Source organism: Sus scrofa, chromosome 13 (assembly GCF_054392235.1).
Source record: "Sus scrofa isolate SSC_HxYL_T2T_F1_AM1 chromosome 13, Sscrofa_HxYL_maternal_Yorkshire_Landrace_v2.0, whole genome shotgun sequence".
Lineage (NCBI taxonomy): Eukaryota > Metazoa > Chordata > Mammalia > Artiodactyla > Suidae > Sus > Sus scrofa.
In genome coordinates, this window is record NC_139395.1 from 57,797,245 (window position 1) to 57,817,464 (window position 20,220).

The window sequence follows — 20,220 nt, forward strand, 5'->3', positions numbered from 1 at the left end:
CAAGCAGACATTTTTGTAAAAGATTACTGCTAGTCACAGAGCACAGTCCTCTCAAGTTAATCATTTCAGCGCTTTTCTACATTTGGGAAGATGCACAAATGTGGGTTCATTAAAATTCTTCCTGAAATATACATCTAAGGGGTTGGTTTTCCAAAGCACAAGTTGTCTCATCCCGTTTTTCATCCTAAATTTCTCCGAGAGTACACTGTTGATCAGCACAGCAGTACCTGATGACTTAATCTTTATAGAACTGGGTTGTGAGCAACATTCTTTGTTCTTCATTGTTTACACTCCTGCCACCAGATGGAAGAAGTTGGCACAGGGGTGAAAAGCTGCATAAACAGGATTTACTAAAACAAACCTTACCTTCTATTTGTTTCCTCCATATATTTTTCTTTCTTTGCCTAACATTTACTATCCCTTGAAATCCTAACCTCTTTCCCTTGTTAAGATGGTATATAACACCCCAAATTCTAGCCATTTCCTCATCACAGTTTTGCGTGTACTCTTGTATATGTATGTGGATAAAATCTGTCTTTTCTCTTGCTAGCCTGTCTTTTATCGGTTTAATTTGCAGGCCTCCAAGTACTGAAACTAAGAGGGTATACATAGGAAAATTTTCCCAGCCAACAATATTAAAATATAAAATTTTTGTCTTTCTTTTTTGGTTTCTCTTTGGATTTGTCACTGTTTTTTTTATTTGCTTTTTACTATGACTTTATGAGAAGAAAAATTTTAAATTTAAATCATTAGCATGAATTTTACCATTTACCTTTGTAGTTGCAATGTAGTTTTAAGAGCAAATATAAGAGCATTTCTGTGAAATCACTGAAATTACACAATTACATTTTATAGCTCATCCATGCATGAATATTTTATTCTTAAAAGAACAATGGAATAGCTGCACAAAACTAACTCAATTGTTTTTATTTTACTTCTTGATGTGCACATATTCCACCAATATTCTTTACCATGACTAACAAATGACTAAGGAAGGACTGCTAAGAAAAGCAACTATGGATAGCTTCATCTTTCCCTTTCCTTTTTTTTCATCATTTTCAGTATAAGTGGTTGGTTGATACAGAGAAGTAATGGGAGTTAGAAAGGATATTTTAGAGTTCCTTGGGTTTCTTAGAATGTCACTGCCTTCTTTCTGTGTCAGAAGCAAGTTCTGGTTTGAATGAAAAATGTGGTCTCAGCCTCAACTTATAGATGTAATCCACTTACCTTGTAATGGCTTCGAGCCTTGCTGAATTCCCATGTATCCTGGGTCCACCACACTCTGTGTTCAGAAGACACCATCTGAGGCTAAACGAAAATGGCAAGAAACTAGAATTATTAAGAATTTCAAGAATTTCAAACATTGAAACATGCCTTTTTGAAAATGGCACCCTATACAATTCACACACCCATGAAGTTGGCCCTGCCCCCTTCCAGTGGAACAGTTCCAGTGAGGTTCACTTAAAATTTCATTTGAAAAAGATTTTTATACCGTATTAAAAATATAAACAGGCAAAGTAGATTTTCTCAGTCTCTCTTTTCCTCACCATGGATAGATGTAGGGGAGCAAGGTTATTTCCATTTCCTCTTAACTCTACCATTAAAAAAATAAAAGCAATTGCACATGCCATGATAAATGGCAACTGATCCTCAGCTTTAGTGACAAGAGATCCTGGGGATTGTTGGGGACTGTGGGAAAATGACAGACGCCTGCCCCTCTGAAGGAAAAACCATTACTAAAGGCCAGCTGCTGCTGCCAGGCCAGCCAGCTTTTCAAGAGAAACTGGAAATCCAAACTCTCACATAAAATCTCCCAGTTTTTCAATGCTGTCAACTAATTAAATTGAATTTTATATATATATATATAAAAAAGCTTAATACACAATAACATACAACAGTGGATGCAACAAATCAACAAGGGAAAAATAAGACTTCTTAGTAGATGGTATTAGAAAAACTAGTTCATCAATCGGAGAAAGATAAGAGTGAATCCTGATGAGTCATCATATATAAAGGATGTGTAAGCTAACACAATAAAAAAGTAATAGAAAAAAAGGTAGAAAAATATCTTTGTGTCCTAGACATGGAAGACTTATTTAACAAAACTTCAAAGACACCAAAATTATTGATAAATGTGACTGAAGCATAAGTAGAGAAGTAACAGAAACAGATAAAAATAATTTTTAAATGTTTTATGTATATTAATCTTTCAATATGTAATTCTTGTACAGATTATTGTTGAAACATTGTACATTATTTTTTAATACTAAGTCTACAAAATCCCACATGTACTTGACATTTACAGCACAAAGTAGTCACCCCTTATCCACAGTTTTGCTTTCTGTGGTTTCTGTTACCCCCAGTCAACCATAGTCCCAAACATTAAATGGAACATTCCAAAAATATGCAATTTATAAGTTTTAAATTGTGTGCCATTCTGAGAAGTGTGATGAAATCTCACACCATCCCACTCTCACACCATCCCACCCCTGCCCTGGGTGCCCAACCATCAATATTATCTGCTTCTGACATCCAGTCCTGGATGTCATCACAGCACAATGATCCAAGATCACCCAAAGTATATGATCCTCCTGACATATGGTCAATAGCAGTTTAATGCTACATCACAATGCCTATGTCATTTGCCTCCCCAACTCATCATGTAGGTTATCATCTCACTTCATTACAAGAAGAAAAAGGATAAGTAGAGTCCAGTAAGATATTTTGAGAGAGAGAGAGACCACATTTACATAACTTTTACTACAGTATATTGTTATAATTGTTCTATTTTCTTATTAGTGACTGTTCTTAATCTTTCACTGTGCCTCATTTATCAAATAAAATGTCATAGATATGTACATATAGGAAAAAATATAGTATGTTTAGGGTTTGGTACTATCTAAAATTTCTGGCCTCCACTGGGAGTCTTGTAACATATTCCCCCACAGATAAGGGAGGGACTACTGTATCTCAATTCAGACCAGCCACATTTTAAGTGCTCAAAAGTTACATGTGAACATGTTGGATAGCCCAGGTCTAAAATACACCAGGAATGCCTTCAAATCAGTAATAATAATGCCTAATGTCAACTCCCATAGGAAAATAGGAAAATTATATGAATAGGCAATTTTCAGTAGAAGAAATACTACTAAGATACAAAGAGATGCTCAAAGTTATTACTAAATTCAAAAAATCAAATTAAATCTATAAGTCCAGAAAAGTCACGCAGGTGGATAATGGTAAGAGTTGGTGAGGATATAGGTACAAGATATCCTCATTTGCTGGGTGCATATATTATGAAGAGTGATTTAGTCAAGTTAAATAGATGACAAAAATTAATTCTGCTGAGCTATTTATCCTAAAGAAATTCTAACATGGCATAGACATTACTTTTTGTGTTGTCTGTCTTCCGCCACTGGACTATAAGCTCCATGAGAGCAGGGACTTTATTCTGGTCATCTCTGTAAGTCCAGTGTTGGGGTCAGGACTGGCACATAGTAGATGTTCAGTACATACTTAGAGAAAGAATGAATGAAGGCCACAGTCATCATGGAAAACCAATGAAGACCATGTTTTATAGATCAAGAAAATGACATTATCCCTCCAACATCCTATGTCAGTCGCAGGCAGAGATGGCATTGGCACAAAGTCCAGCAGCTCAGGGTGACTCCCATTCACCCATTCATTATTTATTCATTGTTTCATCTATCCGGTCATTATTTTAACATTTCTTAATGAGCGTCTGGTATGGTAAGTCAGCCTACAAGTAACTAGAAAAAGCAACTATACAACCATATTTTCAGAATTTAAACTAGAGCCTATCTCAGTACAGAAAGCATCTGCTAGGTAAGGCTTCCCTCTAATCTAATGCCTTCCTGTGTTTTGGGGCCATGCCTTTTCCAAGAGATGCTACTTTAAAAAGGGGGTGGTGGGGGGAGAAAAGGAAAGGGAAGGAAAGGAGATTATCTCAGATTTAAGGTTTTTGTTTTACTGCACACATTTAGCCATTTGGGAAGAAAACAGGCAACCTCAGAGAGAACCAATTCACAGCTTTATTTTACAGCTTTAATGTTGAAAAGGGTTAACATTTACCCACTGGCCTGCATGCTTTTTAGGTTTTGCCTTTCCCTTTCTCTCTGCAGCTTTGATGACTTATCTTCAGAAGGTAATTTGAGTACTCGCTTTAGTTTTCTCAGTTCTCTTTGGTCATTCATCCCTTGGCAGGTCTCACCTTATTTGGGTCTAAGTACTTGTTCTACACCCCCTCTCCACCTGCTGTTTCATGAATCAAGTGATAACTAACTTTGTAGCAAAACAAATCCATCTGGAAATTGGCATTTCTACGATGTGTTCCTAAAACTGCTGTTCATCATTCCTGGCATGTGCGAGTGTGTAAAAAAATTCAGAATACATCTCAAGCAGAAAGTGCTGGAAAGGCTGGGTGTGCATTTAAAGCTGGAATGCATGTCACAAGGGGAGGGCATACCCTGACAGCTTTGAAGGCTGACTATCATTGACATCAGGCATGCAAAATATTTGACCATTTTGACTGAACTCTTTTAAGTCTGAACATGTTCCACCTTCTCTATTTACCAAAAGATTATTTTCCAATTGCAAAAAGGATTACAGTTATACCAAGTCAAAATACATAGCCTTTTTTCTTCATTAGTTAATTTATTTATTCCCAGCCTTGCTTACAGCAAGAGGATTTGAGGTAGCTCAAATACTGTTTGATGGACTGGGTTTTCTAGGCAAGTATTCCTTTCCTATGTTGATTCCTACATCCAAATGGATAAAAGCAGTAAAATTAATAACAAAGTAATGATTCAGAGTCACTAATATCCTTTGAGTGCCCACCATGTGCCAGACTCTTTGCCAAGTACTTTGGATATATTTCTCACTTAATGCTCACAACAACCCAAGAGTGGACATTGTTTTTGATCCCATTTCACTGATAAGTAAAATAAAGTTTAGAGAAATGGAGTTCACAACAGCATTTAATTACTAACGGATAAAGATGGGATGAATGCAAAACCGTTGCAAAAAATTCCCTCCCTACCAGCCCTATTCATCACATTTCTGGTAGAGAAATGTCCTGGCTGGATAAAAAGTTCCTAATCAGTCACTTGAGTCCAGGCGATTATTAATGACAAGCTGGAGGAGATGGACAACTAAGGTTGAAGGTACAGAGACAAAATATGTAATTATCTCAAGTTGCTCATATTCAATGGGGAAATATAAGGAGTTCCTATATACTGTTGTATCTAAGACATATCCCTGTTCTCACATAGGATTAGTTCATCTGAGAACAGGCCTAGCCCCTCAATGATGTCATGCAGGTCCAGGCTCCTCCCGTTCATGCTCAAGGAGATGCCTAGAAGGCAGCTCCACCCTCCCGGTGCAACATGGCTTTTTGATCTCTGCATGCGTATCCTCATTCCAGCAACAGGATGGAGAAAAGGGTAAGGAAGAGTACACTCATCCTTTTAAATAGACCTCCTAGAGTCCCATGTGACTCTTGTGTTTATTTCTCATTAACCAGAACTTATTCACATGGGCAAGTTTAGCTGAAAAGAAAGGACTGAAATGTGCCCAGTTAAACATCAAGGTTCTGTTACTAAAAGGAAGGGAAGGCAAGCAGTAACCTTTGCTACAGGTAACAGGACTGAAAGAACACCAGATGTTTTGTTATTCTAAGATTTCTAGGATCTGACTCATCTCACATTTTCAGTTTTAATATAATTGAAAAGGACTAGACACCTCTCTTTTTGCCTTTCCATCTTCATACCTTTCCCTCTGTTGACAGTGCTCCTGCTAGAGTCCCAGCTTCTATCATCCATATACACCCAGTTCCCATCCCATTTCTCCTGTGAGTCTTTTCTTAATTCTTTCCTTCTTCTGAAAACTCACAGCACTGCTTTGTACCTTTGCCCAATTTAATAGAGGAAATAAGTATTATCATGTACTTTTCAACTACCAGACAATGCCTCAGGAATGAAAAAGTGAACAAGGACCCAGCCTTTGAAAAATGTATAACAGTCAATTGATAAATGCTTGCTAAATAGCAAATGACTAACCTGCTTTGAAGCCTCATATCAAGCTTTGATTATGTATGGCTTTCATAATCACATGCATGCATTACAAAGGATGAAATGTGGCCTGTGTACATCTAACTCAACAGAATTTCTTTAATACCACCTATCTGTTTGGTATTGTTTTTCACACATGACCCTTCCATCCTATACTCAACTCACATGTTTATATAATATCTACTATGTGCCTAACATTGTGCAAGGTACTGAGTGTAAAAAGAAAGGCCTGGTCCCTTTCCTTAGAAACTTGGAAAAGAGACAGACAAATAACAGATTATTACAAAACAGTAAATAAAGAATTAGGTTGGAGACACCTCTGGAGTGATAACAATATGAAGCCTAGCCTAAAGGGTTATTAGAAAGCTCCCACAAGGAGGTGGCAATCAAATCTGAAGGATAAACAGAAGTTGGCCAGGCCCAGAAGAGAAGGGATAGCACTGCACAGTTGAGGGAGGGTAATCTACAAAGGCCCATGATAAACAACAGAACACAGTGCATGTATGGTACAGGAACATGGCCAGAACTTAGAATACAAAGTAGGAGATGATGTTGGAAATGTTATTAGGTAGAGAGCTGTATTTAAGTCAGTAAGGAACTGTATCTGACTGTAACATCCACCCAAAGATTGTCTTAAAGATTCTATTTTTCTATTTATTTAATTTAATTTTTCACTTTCTAGCTCTAGTTAGAAAGGTATAATTGGCAAACAAACAATAATTTATTTTATTTTTTGGCCATGCCTGTGGCATATGGAAGTTCCTGGGCCAGGGAACAAATCCGAGCTGCAGCTATGACTTATGCCACAGCTGCAACAACACCAGATACTTAACCCACTGCATCAGGCCAGGGATCGAACCCACACCACCACAGAGACAATGTTGGATTCCTAACCCACTGCACAACAGCAGGAATTCCAGAAATAATTTATATTTAAGGTGCGCAATGTAAAATGTTTACTATAATCAAACTAAAAAAATATACCTATTATCTTGTATAGTCACCTTTCTTTTTTGTTCTTTGTTTTTGGTGAGAACAATTAAGATCTACACTCTTAGCAAATTTCAAGTACACAATATGGCACTGTTAACTATAGTCACTCCATTGTACGTAAGATCCCAAGAACTTATTAATCCTGCATATCTGAAACTCTGTACACTTTGACCAACATTTAGAAGTTTCAGTTTTTCTAATACAAAAATGACTCGAACAGTAGGCAATTTAGGGCTGGTATAGAAGCATGATGGTGCCATGAAGTACTCAAGGCTTTTCTATCATTCAGCCTGGCATCCTTAGAGTATATTTGATCCTTGAGGTCACATGGCTACTCCACCTTCAAGCAGGAAGAAAATGAAGGCTGAGGGCAAAAGCTATGTACTAGCCAAATCTGCCTACCCTTTTTTAGATCCTACCATTTATTTCTTATTGGCTGGAACCACATCATCTAAAAGCAAATGGCTGGAAAGGCTGGTAAACAGAGATGGGCCCAGTGCTTCCCCAAACCTTCAGAGTTCTATGCCTAGGAAAGAGGGAGGAAGGGACATTGGATAAACAATCACCCACTAATCATCCAGCAAGTTACAGAGAGCCTAGTACACCCCAGCTGCAGCTTAAAAACTGTTCCACTGGCATTGGGGAGGGAGAGACCTGAAAGGGCTTAAGCAGAGGAGCTAGGAAATGAAAAGACAGGCATTTTTAGAAAGTCCTGAAAATTAAGTAAAGGAGGGACTAGAGGTGAAGAGAAAACAGAGCTGGAGACAGAAAGATTACCATCAGAAGGCTACTAGAGGAAGGGCCAGAACTTAGAACATGACAAAGGAATGAAAAAGTTTGAAGTAGGTTAAAGAGTGGGCTCCTATCACACCTCAAGTTCACATCTACTGAGAACTTCAGAATGTGCCTTTTTGGGGGGAAATAGGGTCTTTGCAGATGCAAGTAAGCTAAGGATCAAGATGAGATCATAGTGGCTTAGAGTGGGTACTTGAAATCCAGTAGGAATATCCTTATGAGAGAAATAAAAGGATACACAGAGACCCAGCGAAGAAGGGGATGTGAAGGTGGAAGCAGGGTTGGGAATGTTGCATCTAGAAGCCAAAGAACATGGAGGATTATTGGCAACCACCAGAAACTAGGATAGAAACATGGAAAAGTTCTTCCTCAGAGCATGCAGAAGGAACCAACCTTGCTGACACCTTGATTTTGGACTTCTGAATTCCTGAAATGTGAGAGAATAAATTTCTGTTGCCTAAGCCACCCAGTTTGTAGTAATTTGTTCCAGCAGCTCTGGAAAACTAATATAAGGTTTAAAGAAACATTAAGGAAACCAAATCAACAAGGCTGAGTGGGCATGAGAAAAGACACCCTGCTTTCTAGTTTGACCAACTGGGCAAATGGTGGCACTTTCACTGAAGTGAAGAACACAAGAGAAAGGACAGAACTGGGAACAAAAGCAGCTGTAGACAAACTGCTTTGAAGGTGCCTAAGGGACATGCAGGTGACAGGTCTGGGATGGAGATCAGATGTAGGAGCACTTAAAGCCAATAGAGTGGATCTCCCCTGCAGGTTGCCTAACATTCTGGCAGAGGGATGAGATCTTCACATGTGAGGTTATTCAGGAATACCCAAGAGAGTATGTACTAAATTGCCAAAATGTGGAGCATAGCTATTTCAGGGAGTTTGAATTAGGGAAAATTAATATAAGGTGGACAAACAGGCCCATAATTCTACACTAATGAGCAGGGTTGTTTCATTTTTTATTATTAATTGGCAAAAACTTGCATTAGCCTCTGACCAAACAGGCTGTACTGACTCAAGAGATTGGTTTCCATCACACGTATGGATGCACATTGAGTGTTAGAACCAGAAAGGACACAGCCTGTCCAACCTCCTCCCCTCACAGATGGAAAAGCAGAGACTCTGAAGGAGAAGGTCTTGCCTAAAGTCAGAGCACCAAGTGAGATCCCAGCATAGGATTGGCCTCCACCCTGAAACTTCACAAGAAAGTGAATCATGACAAATGTTATCTGAAGGAAAATGAAGTGTGGTTTGATCTATAAAAGTCCAATGATGAGTAAAAAGGGCAGATGAAAATACTGTCAGGCTCTGGAGCCAGAAAGACCTGGTTTCAAACCCAAATGCAATCGGGGCATATCCATAGGGATGCTTTTGCAAAGAAAAAAAAAAAAAAAAAAAAAAACCTCAACAATAGGAAAATTATTGATTGGCACAACTAAAAAAGTTCAGTGGCACGGAATGCTTTGAATGTGGTTTGAACAGTGCTCTAGTTCCATTTCTACTGCTTTCTAGGTTCTCCTCTGCTCTTTGTAGCTTTACCCTTGGACTAGTTTCCAACAGCAGCATGACATGAGTGCATCTCACCACTCAGAGCACACAGCATGTATACAGTGGTTCACTAAGGCAGGGAGCAGGGGATGGTCCACCCAAGATACAGACAATGGGAGATATATTAGCTGTAGAGAATTTTAGGTTAACAATAAAACCAACAAAAGTAGGTCTAGTGTTATTATTGTAATGTTATATTTTGAAACAAAGCAAGCCATGAAATGCTCCTCTTAGCTAGGCCAACTGCCCCCACAACCAGTGCTTGCCACACCAGGGCATCTGTGCTCCAGAATTTCCAACAAAAGTCGAAAGAGTCACATTCGGAGTCCCGTTGTGCTTCAGTGGTTAACAAATCCGACTAGGAACCATGAGGTTGCGAGTTCAACCCCTGGCCTTGCTCAGTGGGTTAAGGATCCAACGTCGCCATGAGCTGTGGCATAGGTTGCAGATGCAGCTCAGATCCCGCATTGCTGTGGCTCTGATGTAGGCTGGTGGCTACAGCTCCAGGCTAGGGGTCTGGAGGTTCCCAGACCCCTAGCCTGGGAACCTCCATATGCTGCGGGAGCGGCCCTACAAATGGCAAAAAGACAAAAAAACAAAAACAAACATACAAACAAACAAAAAAAAAGAATCACATTCATTGGACTAGATTAAGTCACCTGCCTACATGTAAACAAACCAGTCATGGCCAGTGGGAATGTAGTATGTGCTGATTGGCTTAGCTTAAGTCATAGGTTGATGCCAGAGGTGGAATCAGCTTTCTGTCTCCTAGAAGTTCCCAGTTGAAAGCTGGAATAAGTGAAATAGGAAAAGATGAACAGATACTACTGAAGCAACCACCAGATGTTCACCACAACTTGTGACCTTAGGCAAGTTATTTGACCTAAGTCTCAGATATATGTTAGATACTGTCCTAGAAGCTCCACATTTATGCGAACTCCAACCACAGGAGGTAACCATTCTGATTATCTCCATGGATCAGTCAGGAGTCTAACAGAAGACAAATAGCACACTGAAGTTAAAGCACTTCAAGGAGGGCTTACTTGCATAGAGGCTTTTACAAAGGTGTGGGCTAGGTAGAGTGAACTATAAGGGGGAATGCAAGGACATAAGAATAGGAGCAGCAGGGCTGTCACCACCCCTAGGTCTACAGGGACAACGGGAGGGAGGAACTACTGGAAGCTGGAAGAGAGTTAGTTGTAAAGAAGTGGTCTCAGAAACCTGATGGAAGCCATGACATTTGGCTAAGACCATAGTTAACCCAAGGCAACTTCACAGCAAGAGAACCTAGGAAATAAACATCCTACCCTCATTCTTCTTCCTCCTTGTTGGCCAACCCAGAAAGCACAGGGTGCCATAGTTTGCTGATGACATCCTCACAGCTTGTCTCTTGGAGCAGAAATCAGGGTAAAAATGGTGGAGAGTAGACTTGGAGGGACAGAGAGAAAATATCTAGCTGACTCTATTTTACAGATGAGGAAGATGAAATTTGGAGAGGTTAAGTTACTTGTCTAGTCCAGAACAACAACAACAAAAAAAAAATACTTTTTTTTCCTTTTTCTTTTTTCCAGCTTTACTGAAATATAACTGCCAAATCAGAACATATACTTTTAATCATTATATTATGTAATCTTTCAGAGCAAGTGAAAATCCAGGCAGAGGGCTACATACATAATACATGCTTCACAGATGTTATTTTTCCAGTTCATTTTAGCCTCCACTGGCAAAGAGAAACCACTGATATAATCAGAGTGTCCAGATCCTCCTCATGCAGGGTGCTCCCCCCAGCAAATGTACTAAGGCTCCCTCCCAGGGAGTCAGCCCACATCTCACAGTCCACTCAGTTTCAAAGCACCAGGGAGATGACAATATAAATGTAAAAGACATGCTGCTTCTCCTCTCTGCATTTCTAAACTAACTTGAATCACTGGCTGTACCACGAAAATAAATCAAAATGTGAGAGTCTGTGAACAGTTCCCATTCAAGGTGCAATTGATTTGTTACACAATGCACACGGTAACCAGAGGCACACAGACTAAGTAAACAGGGTGTCTGACAATATGCGCAGACTCTAGCAACCAGTGCCTGCACATCCCCTCTCCAAGAAAATCAAAGGGTTTGACGGGCTGCTTCTTAATCCAATTCAGGTTGTCGCCTCACTCTTGTCAGAAAGGTGGGTGGCAGATATTATTTATCATTCCAGTGTCACTGGTGGGCTCAGAGAGTGACATGATTTACCTATTGTCAAACGAGTTTTCATAACAGCCTAACTCCATTTGACACATCCTTTCAGCAAGCCAAATATGCTGTCGGTCCATACCTTGAATGTGTCAAAATAATTTGCAAGTGACACCCACATCCCCAACCCATTCGTTAGAGTTGGGTTAGTCATTTGGAAGAGTTGCTAGGAAGGTTATTCAGAAAGGAGGAATGTGGGAAAAACTGAACTTTGGGGGCTGTGCCTCACACAGACGAGGCTGATAGTTATAATACTGAGGTGTATGAGAGATGACTGCAGGCAGGGGCATTTCAGCTAAGTGCTCGTGTGATCTCATTTAATGCTCAGTAGTATGGGGGCTACTACTGTCTATACCATTTTACAGAGGAGGAACTTGAGTCTAGAGAGATTAAGTAATGTGTCTGGAGCAGGGTTGGCTTCTTGGACGTGTAGCTTTAGAAGAGACCAGCACTTGGTTCAATGCTCTACTCTCACCATCTTGAAATTCCTGATAAACTTCTGAACAAAAAAGCCCGCACTTTTATGTTGCACTAGGCCCCGCAAATAATGTAGCAGGCCGTTCCTGGAGGCACTGATCCTACAAACACCTACACAGAATGTCCCAGGCACTGTCTTAGGCAGAGAGGGGGACAAGATGTTCATGTCCATGCTCTCATGGAACTGCCATTCCACAGAGGGAGAAAGACAATGAAAGGAACAGCAAGATAACTACAGATGACCATGAACGCTATGAAGAAAGTAGATGAGGTAGTGAGATAAAGTAAATGTGTGGGCAGGCGCTACTTTATATAGGGTGGTCACCTCCAAATAGGTAATACTTAATGAGGCCTGAGGCCAAGGAGGAGCCAGCCTCACAGGACTAAGAGAGACACTCAGGCCAAAGAGGGCATAGGACCAAAGGAGGCAGGAGTCAGACATGTGAAGGGCCAGAAAGCACTCTCAGGTACTTCACCTGCGTGATGGGAGCCGGAGCACAGACAGTGAGACGAGAAGTACAAAGGGAATTGAGGATTAGGCAGAAACCAGATCACATGGTGCCCTTCAGGACAAGGTTAGAATAGGAACTTGGACTTGATGCTCCTGCCCTGGGAGGCTAAGGAAGCATATTAAGTTAGGGCATGAGAGGAGCTGATGCATATTTTAAGATCACTGAAGAACAGATTAGGGAAGAGCAAGAAACATGGGAGTAAATCACAACTATAACCCCCTACCACACATCACAGCTTCCAACAGAACAAGTTAGACAGAATGGGAGAAATCTATGAAGGCCTTCAGAGAATCTAAACATAACTGATTTGCATTTCATATGTATGCACGCATGTGTGTGTGTATACACACATGTATATTTATAAGGCAGTAGAGAATCCAAATGTAACTGATTCATATTTCATATGTGAGTATAAATACAGATACACTTTAAAATAAAATGTAAACATGCAAAGATATCATATTCTAAATTTACAGGCAATGTATTAATTTATGAAGATGGATTAATTCATGTTTGTACATAAACCTGAGACTTAAAATTCCTCTGCCATCTCTGCTTATTTGAAGAGTCTCCTACAATAGCATGATGAGATGATTAACAACATCATCCCTATTTAACAATGTTATTAGGTGCTTCCTAATACTACGGAACTAGAACAAAACAAACAGGATGCTAAGACCAATAGAAAATTGTAGCTCTTATCCTAAGTCACCATTTCACATTTGGAGATCCCTAGCTTATTACTGACTATCTTTAAAGAAAGTAATATGCTATATATTTAAAGGCACACTTGTGTTCTGAACTCCTAAAGACTGATCTATCTATCTAATGTTGATTCAGCAAACAATAATAATAAATACTGACACACAGGTAGATTCTTGTCCTAAAGAACATTCACTCATAAAACCTGATTACAGCAGAAAGACTCAATTACCACCCTCTCTTTCTCACATGAAGAAACTCAACTACAGAGAACTTACCTCCTCATGTCAATAACTGAATAACAAGGTCACATGGCTCATAACTGGTAGTGTCAGGATAAATACCCAGGTAGTCCAGCTGTACAGTCCATGCTCTAAACTAAAGGTTGGAAGATATGGTTCGTAAACTATAGCCCATGGGCCAAATTTGGTCCTTTACCTGTTTTTATAAATAAAAAAAGTTTTATTGGAACAGCCATGCTGACTGGTTTACATATTGTCCAAACCTGCTTTTGCCTAACAGCAGCAGCGTTGAGTAGTCACGGCAGAGATCATACGGCCTGCAAACCCTAAAATATTTACTACCCAATCCTTTATAGGAAAAGTTGAATGAACCATGCTCTATACCATACTGCATCTACTACTTTCCAGCTACTGTTCTAGGTGCTACGGATGGAGTACAAATAGAACTAACAAGACTCCTGCTCTCATAGTGTTAATAACTATATAACAGATTTTGCAAGATGTGTGTGTGTGTGTGTGTGTGTGTGTGAGCGCACATGCACAGAGGAATGATGTTCTGCTGCTAAAAATTTTGACCATCCAAATATAGATGATCCTTTACATCTTAGTCCTCTGTTTTAAAATAATCTAGGAGTTTCCACTGTGGCTCAGCAGTTATGAACCCAACTAGTATCCATGAGGATGAGGGTTCAATCCCTGGCCCCACTCAGTGGGTTAAGGATCCCTCATTGTCGTGAGCTATGGTGTAGGTGGAAGACACAGCTCAGATCCCGCATTGCTGTGGCTGTGGCATAGGCTGGCAGCTGCAGCTGTGATTCACCCTCTAGCCTGGGAACTTCCATATGCCGCAGGTGCAGCCCTAAAAAAAAAAAAAAAGAAAGAAAGAAAAAAGAAAAAATCTAGCAGTAGCAGAGCCTTGAGTATCCTAAAATTTCTTTGTAAGGGAAAGCAAATGATATAATTCTAGGGCCTTCTGTCACAGGCAAGCTACAAAGAGCATGGCTCTGACCCAGCAGGGTAATTCTCATGTACAAAATACACCTGCCTATTAGAATTGTACAGCTGCCTTGTGCTTGACAAGTATGCCAATAAAATCATAACTAATAGAAACAAAGATTGCTAAAACTGATAAATGTTTATAATAACCAAATCTGAGCTTGCAACTGAAAAGGAAACCTGGCTAGTAAAGCAGGAATTAAAATACGCCTGGATCGAAACTCTACTTGCAATATTTTTTTTCCTCATGCCCTCAGTAGCCTCTATTAAGAATTTGTGATTGTCAATGTTACCATGACAACCTGTCTGAGAGGGGCTACCAAAGATGTACCTCAGGCTTCCCTATGGCTAATACTCACTAATAGTGTTCATCTTGGACTAAGTGGATGAAGTAAAAACTCTTGATATAACCAGCTATATAGCAAAGGACTTGCTTTTTTTTTTTTTTGCAGATTATCAGATAATTAAGAAATTCATTGAATTCCTAATACGAGCTGAATCCTAGTAAGATATCATTATTTGTAATCAAAATGTGGTGAAAATCCATCAATAGAGAACAGTTTCCTGATCATATTATCATAATCATTGATTGAGTGATAGATGACATTAATAGTCTAAACACAGACTTTCTTCTCTTTTTAAAAATTCACTCAATTCTAACTTGTGGCCTTACCTCATGAATTTTGAAGCCACTAATTTCAAATCTGTGATTCAAATTCAATCAGAATGTATTCAGTTTCTACCAGGTGCCTTCACATGCATCTTTCATTTAATTCTCTCGGCTACACAAACATTTTTGAAGCAGACATTATCACACCTATTTTGCAGATGAGTAAATAGAAGCTCAGAGAGGTTAAGTAACTTGCCCAAGGTGAGTCACCCAGCCAGAAAAGAGCAGAGTCAAGAGTCAAATGCTAATCTATTTATGATATTTCCATGCTCAAGCTAATGTCTACCATCCTTTAGCAATATTTTGTAAATAGACTGTAGATTATATATAGGATGGGGAGAAAGGCAGTATTAAAATAAGTGAGACAATTATTTTCGATTAGCTCGAGCTCTTTAAAATCTAACACCTCTATTCAATCTCTACATGTTCGATGATTACAAATAGTTATTAGTGTACAGATTTTTCTAGAGAACACTTGGGCTTATAGTTGAAGTTATTGGATAATCTTGAAAGAAACTGTGCTGAATATTCTCCATTTGTCCCTTTGGACACACCCTCCATCATTTCCCACCCTATTCTATGCTAGGGGAGGCCTTTTTTGCCCTCTAACTTCCTTTTGGGTTCAGCCAGTGGGCAGCACCATATGCAATCAGAGAACAGGGAGAAAAGTCAGGGTACTTATTCCCCTGACTGTCTTCCCACAAGATGGCAGTGGCTGTTTTCCCCTTGTAAATGCCAAGCACCTTCCAGTCCACTTAATCCTGCAGTTCTCACCAGGTTTCACAAGAAACTCCCTCTTCTTGTGCCTTCAGGCCTTCAGTGGTCTGATTCTTTCTATGGCTGCTAAATCTGAGGTGCTTCACCATCCCTTGTTAGTCTCCTTTAACATAACACTGACCTTTATCAACAGTCCCTTCCTTGAGGGACTCCTAAAGTGAGTGAAGCTACTGGGTGGTTTAGCATGGGCTTAGAGTAGGAGGAAGACCAGCCTAACATACCTTAAAACATCCAGACAATTTCCTTAAAATGCATCCCCTTTCCTCTGGTTATACTCACTTAGCTTAAAAATAACAACCCCAAATATTTATTTATTTATTTATTTATTTATTTATTTATTTATTTATTTATTTTGGTCTTTTTTGTGGGCACCACACCTGCAGTATATGGAGGTTCCCAAGCTAGAGGTCGAATCAGAGCTATAGCTGCCGGCCTACACCACAGCTACAGCAACGCAGGATCTGAGCCACATCTGCAACCTACAACACAGCTCACAGCAATGCCAGATCCTTAACCCACTGAGTAAGGCCAGGGATCAAACCCGCTTTCTTATGGATACTTGTTGGGTTCATTACGCCAAGCCAAAACAGGAACTCCATGACCCCAAATTTACTCTTGTGACTGTGCTATCTTTAGATTCCAGTATCCTGATAATTGGGAGAAAATAGTTCCAAAGGTATTAGTTGTGCCCACCTCAATAGTTCTTCTTTACTGGGCTAACATCTTGTGATGTTTTTTCTTTGCATTCATTAGTATAAGTAAGTGCCTGCATGGTGGTTTCCATGCACCTAGGTGATCTGAGTAGAATTTAGCTGTGCTCCCCTTTCAGATAGATACATGAAAATGTTCTGTTTGAACAGGGAAAAGTCAACACTACTACAACAGATGTTCCATGCCTAGACATCCTATGAGTAGATCAATCCACAGAGATGACCAGCAGATTTTAGAGAGATAACTACCACTGCATCAATGATGTTAATTTGATGGCAAATTATATGAGATGTCTTGGGAAGAGTCTGGGAGAACGTTTAATTTGGCAGAATCTGTGAATTGAGCAAAGAAGAATGAGGAATGGAAGAATTTCAGCCAAGTATTTTAAAGAATGATTTCAAAGAACCCATTTTAAAGAGCAACATTTATATTTGTCTAAATTCTTATCCTTTTACTGTCATTTTGGATATGTACTTCTAAACCTGGGAGATTAAATCAACATTTCTATAAAAATATTTTATAACTCAGATTTGTACTTATATTTCTCTATATTTCTCTCAACAGTGTAGGGGGTTAGTTCTATACTATATAAAGGAATTTTATGTACAGGACAAATAAGCTGTCTGTTCTCACAAATGAGTAACTGCCTTGATTGACTGTTTTTTGCTAATTAGTATAGCAAACTATAGCTGACTATACTAGTGTTAGAAGCTTTGTACGATAAATTATCCTTCAACTGTCATTCAAAACAAAGTTCAATAAAGAACTAAACATCAGGCAGGGGGGAAAAAGCACAGTATGCATAGTTTATTAATAATGTACAAGGATAGCCAGCATAGTACTTGAATGAGATGGGGGTGACAAAAGTCAATTAAAATCTTGAGACAATTTTTGAGATTTGGAATATTAATTAGAGAAAGTAACAGCAGAATACTGGCATAACCAGGCACACATTTGAAATCTTGTTTGTAGTTCAAGAAGCCATTTTTTAAAGAGCACTTGAGAGACTGAAAAGATGCATCTAGAAAAAGAAAGCAATTAAAATAATTCAGAGCTAGAAGACTTTAGGTCAACTTGGCGCATATAATCAAAAGAATACGGCGGTCAGCAGGGCCCTCCAGGAAAACTACGAGGACAGCTACTTCTGTGGGACTCTGCAGTGTTTTTATTTTTTTCTGGTAAAGGTCACTTTAAAAATACAAATGTGAGAAAGTCCATTACAAGTGTGTAGTGTTGCAAACCATTATGAATTGCCTCCTTCAAGCGTAAGTGAAAGAAAAGCCATTTCTGCTCTGGTTAAGCAAATCATATTTGTCTACAATGGGATTAGAGATGCCAGAGTCTGGGTAGTCTGCTCTACTTCTGTGACAGGAGGTCTTCCCTACAAAAATAATAATAACTAACATCTCTAGAGAGCCTTCTTGTATAGCAAGCCCTACTGTAAGCTTCTAAATGCTTTAGTCCTTCCAGAAGGTAAGCTACAGAAAAGAAGGGAAATTTGCTTGTTTTGAACATTATTGCAACCTTCACGCCTGGCAAAGAGTAGGAACTCAATACATATTTTAATAATGAATGTTGTTTTTCAATAGTTGAATTTTTATGTGTATATTACTTCTAAAATCAGAAAAAAAAATCAATTGTGGTATACTACCTATTGGTATTCATGCCTGTGTGTAAGTTTCTCTCCTTAAGGGTAGGCTGGATCTCAGGCTCACTTCTAATAAACAGGAATACAGTGAAAGTAACAGAAAGTCACTTCTCAAGTTAGGTTCTAAAATGACCAGACTTCTGTTGCTCTTTTCACTTGCCTATTCTGATGGAATCCAGCTGCCATGTTGTGAGTGACCTACGAAAGGGTCCATGTGGCAAGGACTGAGGGAGGCCATGGCCAACAACCAGTGAGGATCTGAGGCTATCAGTCCAATGGCCCATGAGGAAATGGATTCTGCCATCAACAACATGAATGAGCTTGCATTAGACTCTCCAGGCGCAGCTGAGTTTAGAGTTAACTGCAGCATTAGCCATGTAATTTTGTGAACCAGTTACCCATCTAATCCATACCTAGATTCCTGACACACACAAAATATGAGGTAAAAAGTATTTGCTGTTTTGACCTTATAAGATTGTAAAATTTATTACATAGCCACAGATAATTAATACATAAGTCTACAGAAAAGTGTTTTGTTTTTTTTTTCAAGTTGTCAGGTTTTGATTTTTTTTTTCTAACAGCATTGTCATTTCCTACCTTTTTGCTTTTCATGGAATGTACTTGCATCTCTCAAAAATTGACCCTGCTTTGGCAATGTGGTAACAGCTGCCCTTCCATGATCAAAAGATGAAGCTATTATTACAACTGAACATTTATTTTCCTATTTTAATATGGTACCCTAGCATATTTAGAAAGGGAGCTTTACATAGTTCCTAGAAAACTATAATTAAATCAAAGTTTAAAAAATACTTTAGGTGTTCCCCGGTAGCTTAGCAGGTTAAGGATCTAGCACTGTTCCTACTGTGGCACAAGTTCAGTCCCAGGCCTGGGAACTTCGACATGCTCTGAGAATAGCCAAAAAAAAAAAAGATCTTCAGCCTCACTCCTATGGAAGTTAAAATGGGTTCTTTCTATCTGGTTTCATCTATGATATAATGATATCTGTTTTCTTCCTAATAGCCAGACAACAGCTGCACAAATGAGTCTTAAGGATTCACACCAATTCACCATTCCATTCTAAATATAGTTAACACCCTGTTGTCTGGACCTCAGATTCCATGGTACATCTTACTTTTGCATTACCAATGAAAGAACCCTTAAATTCTAAAAGATACATCTAATAATACAATGTAACCAAAATAATCTTTGAAATTAGAAGGGTCTTATGAGTTACCATTATGAATACCAATTATTATTCTCTTTAATTAATGTGGGCCTCTTATAATGTAGCTTTATCATAAACCTTTTGCTTATCTCCCCAGACTGCAGGTATTCTGTTTTATCACTGAGGAATATCTAACATATAGTAGAAACTCATAAATATGTGCCTAATGATTTAATACATAAACTCCACCCTCATTTGCTCATTCAAAGCTACTTCAACATGGTCCTAGTCCTAAAGAATTTATGGGAAAGGGGAGGGAATAAACAAATAACAATGATGTAAAACAGTACTAAGAACTACTTTGAGAAGTATTCAAAGTGGCATTGGGAATTTATTAAAAAAATACACAAATCCCTAGGTCCCAGCCTCCAGGTGAATCTCTAATGTCACATGTGAGAGGTGTTACAAGCAAACTTTTTCTATAGAAAGGCAGAGAGTAAGCGGTTTGGACTTTGCCAGTCATATATCTCTCCTGCAGCCACTAAATTCTGCTACTATAGTGTAAAAGCAGCTATAGACTAATGAATGGAAATGGCTATATTCCAATAAAACATTTTATGTGGACACTGAAATCTGAATTCCATAAATTTT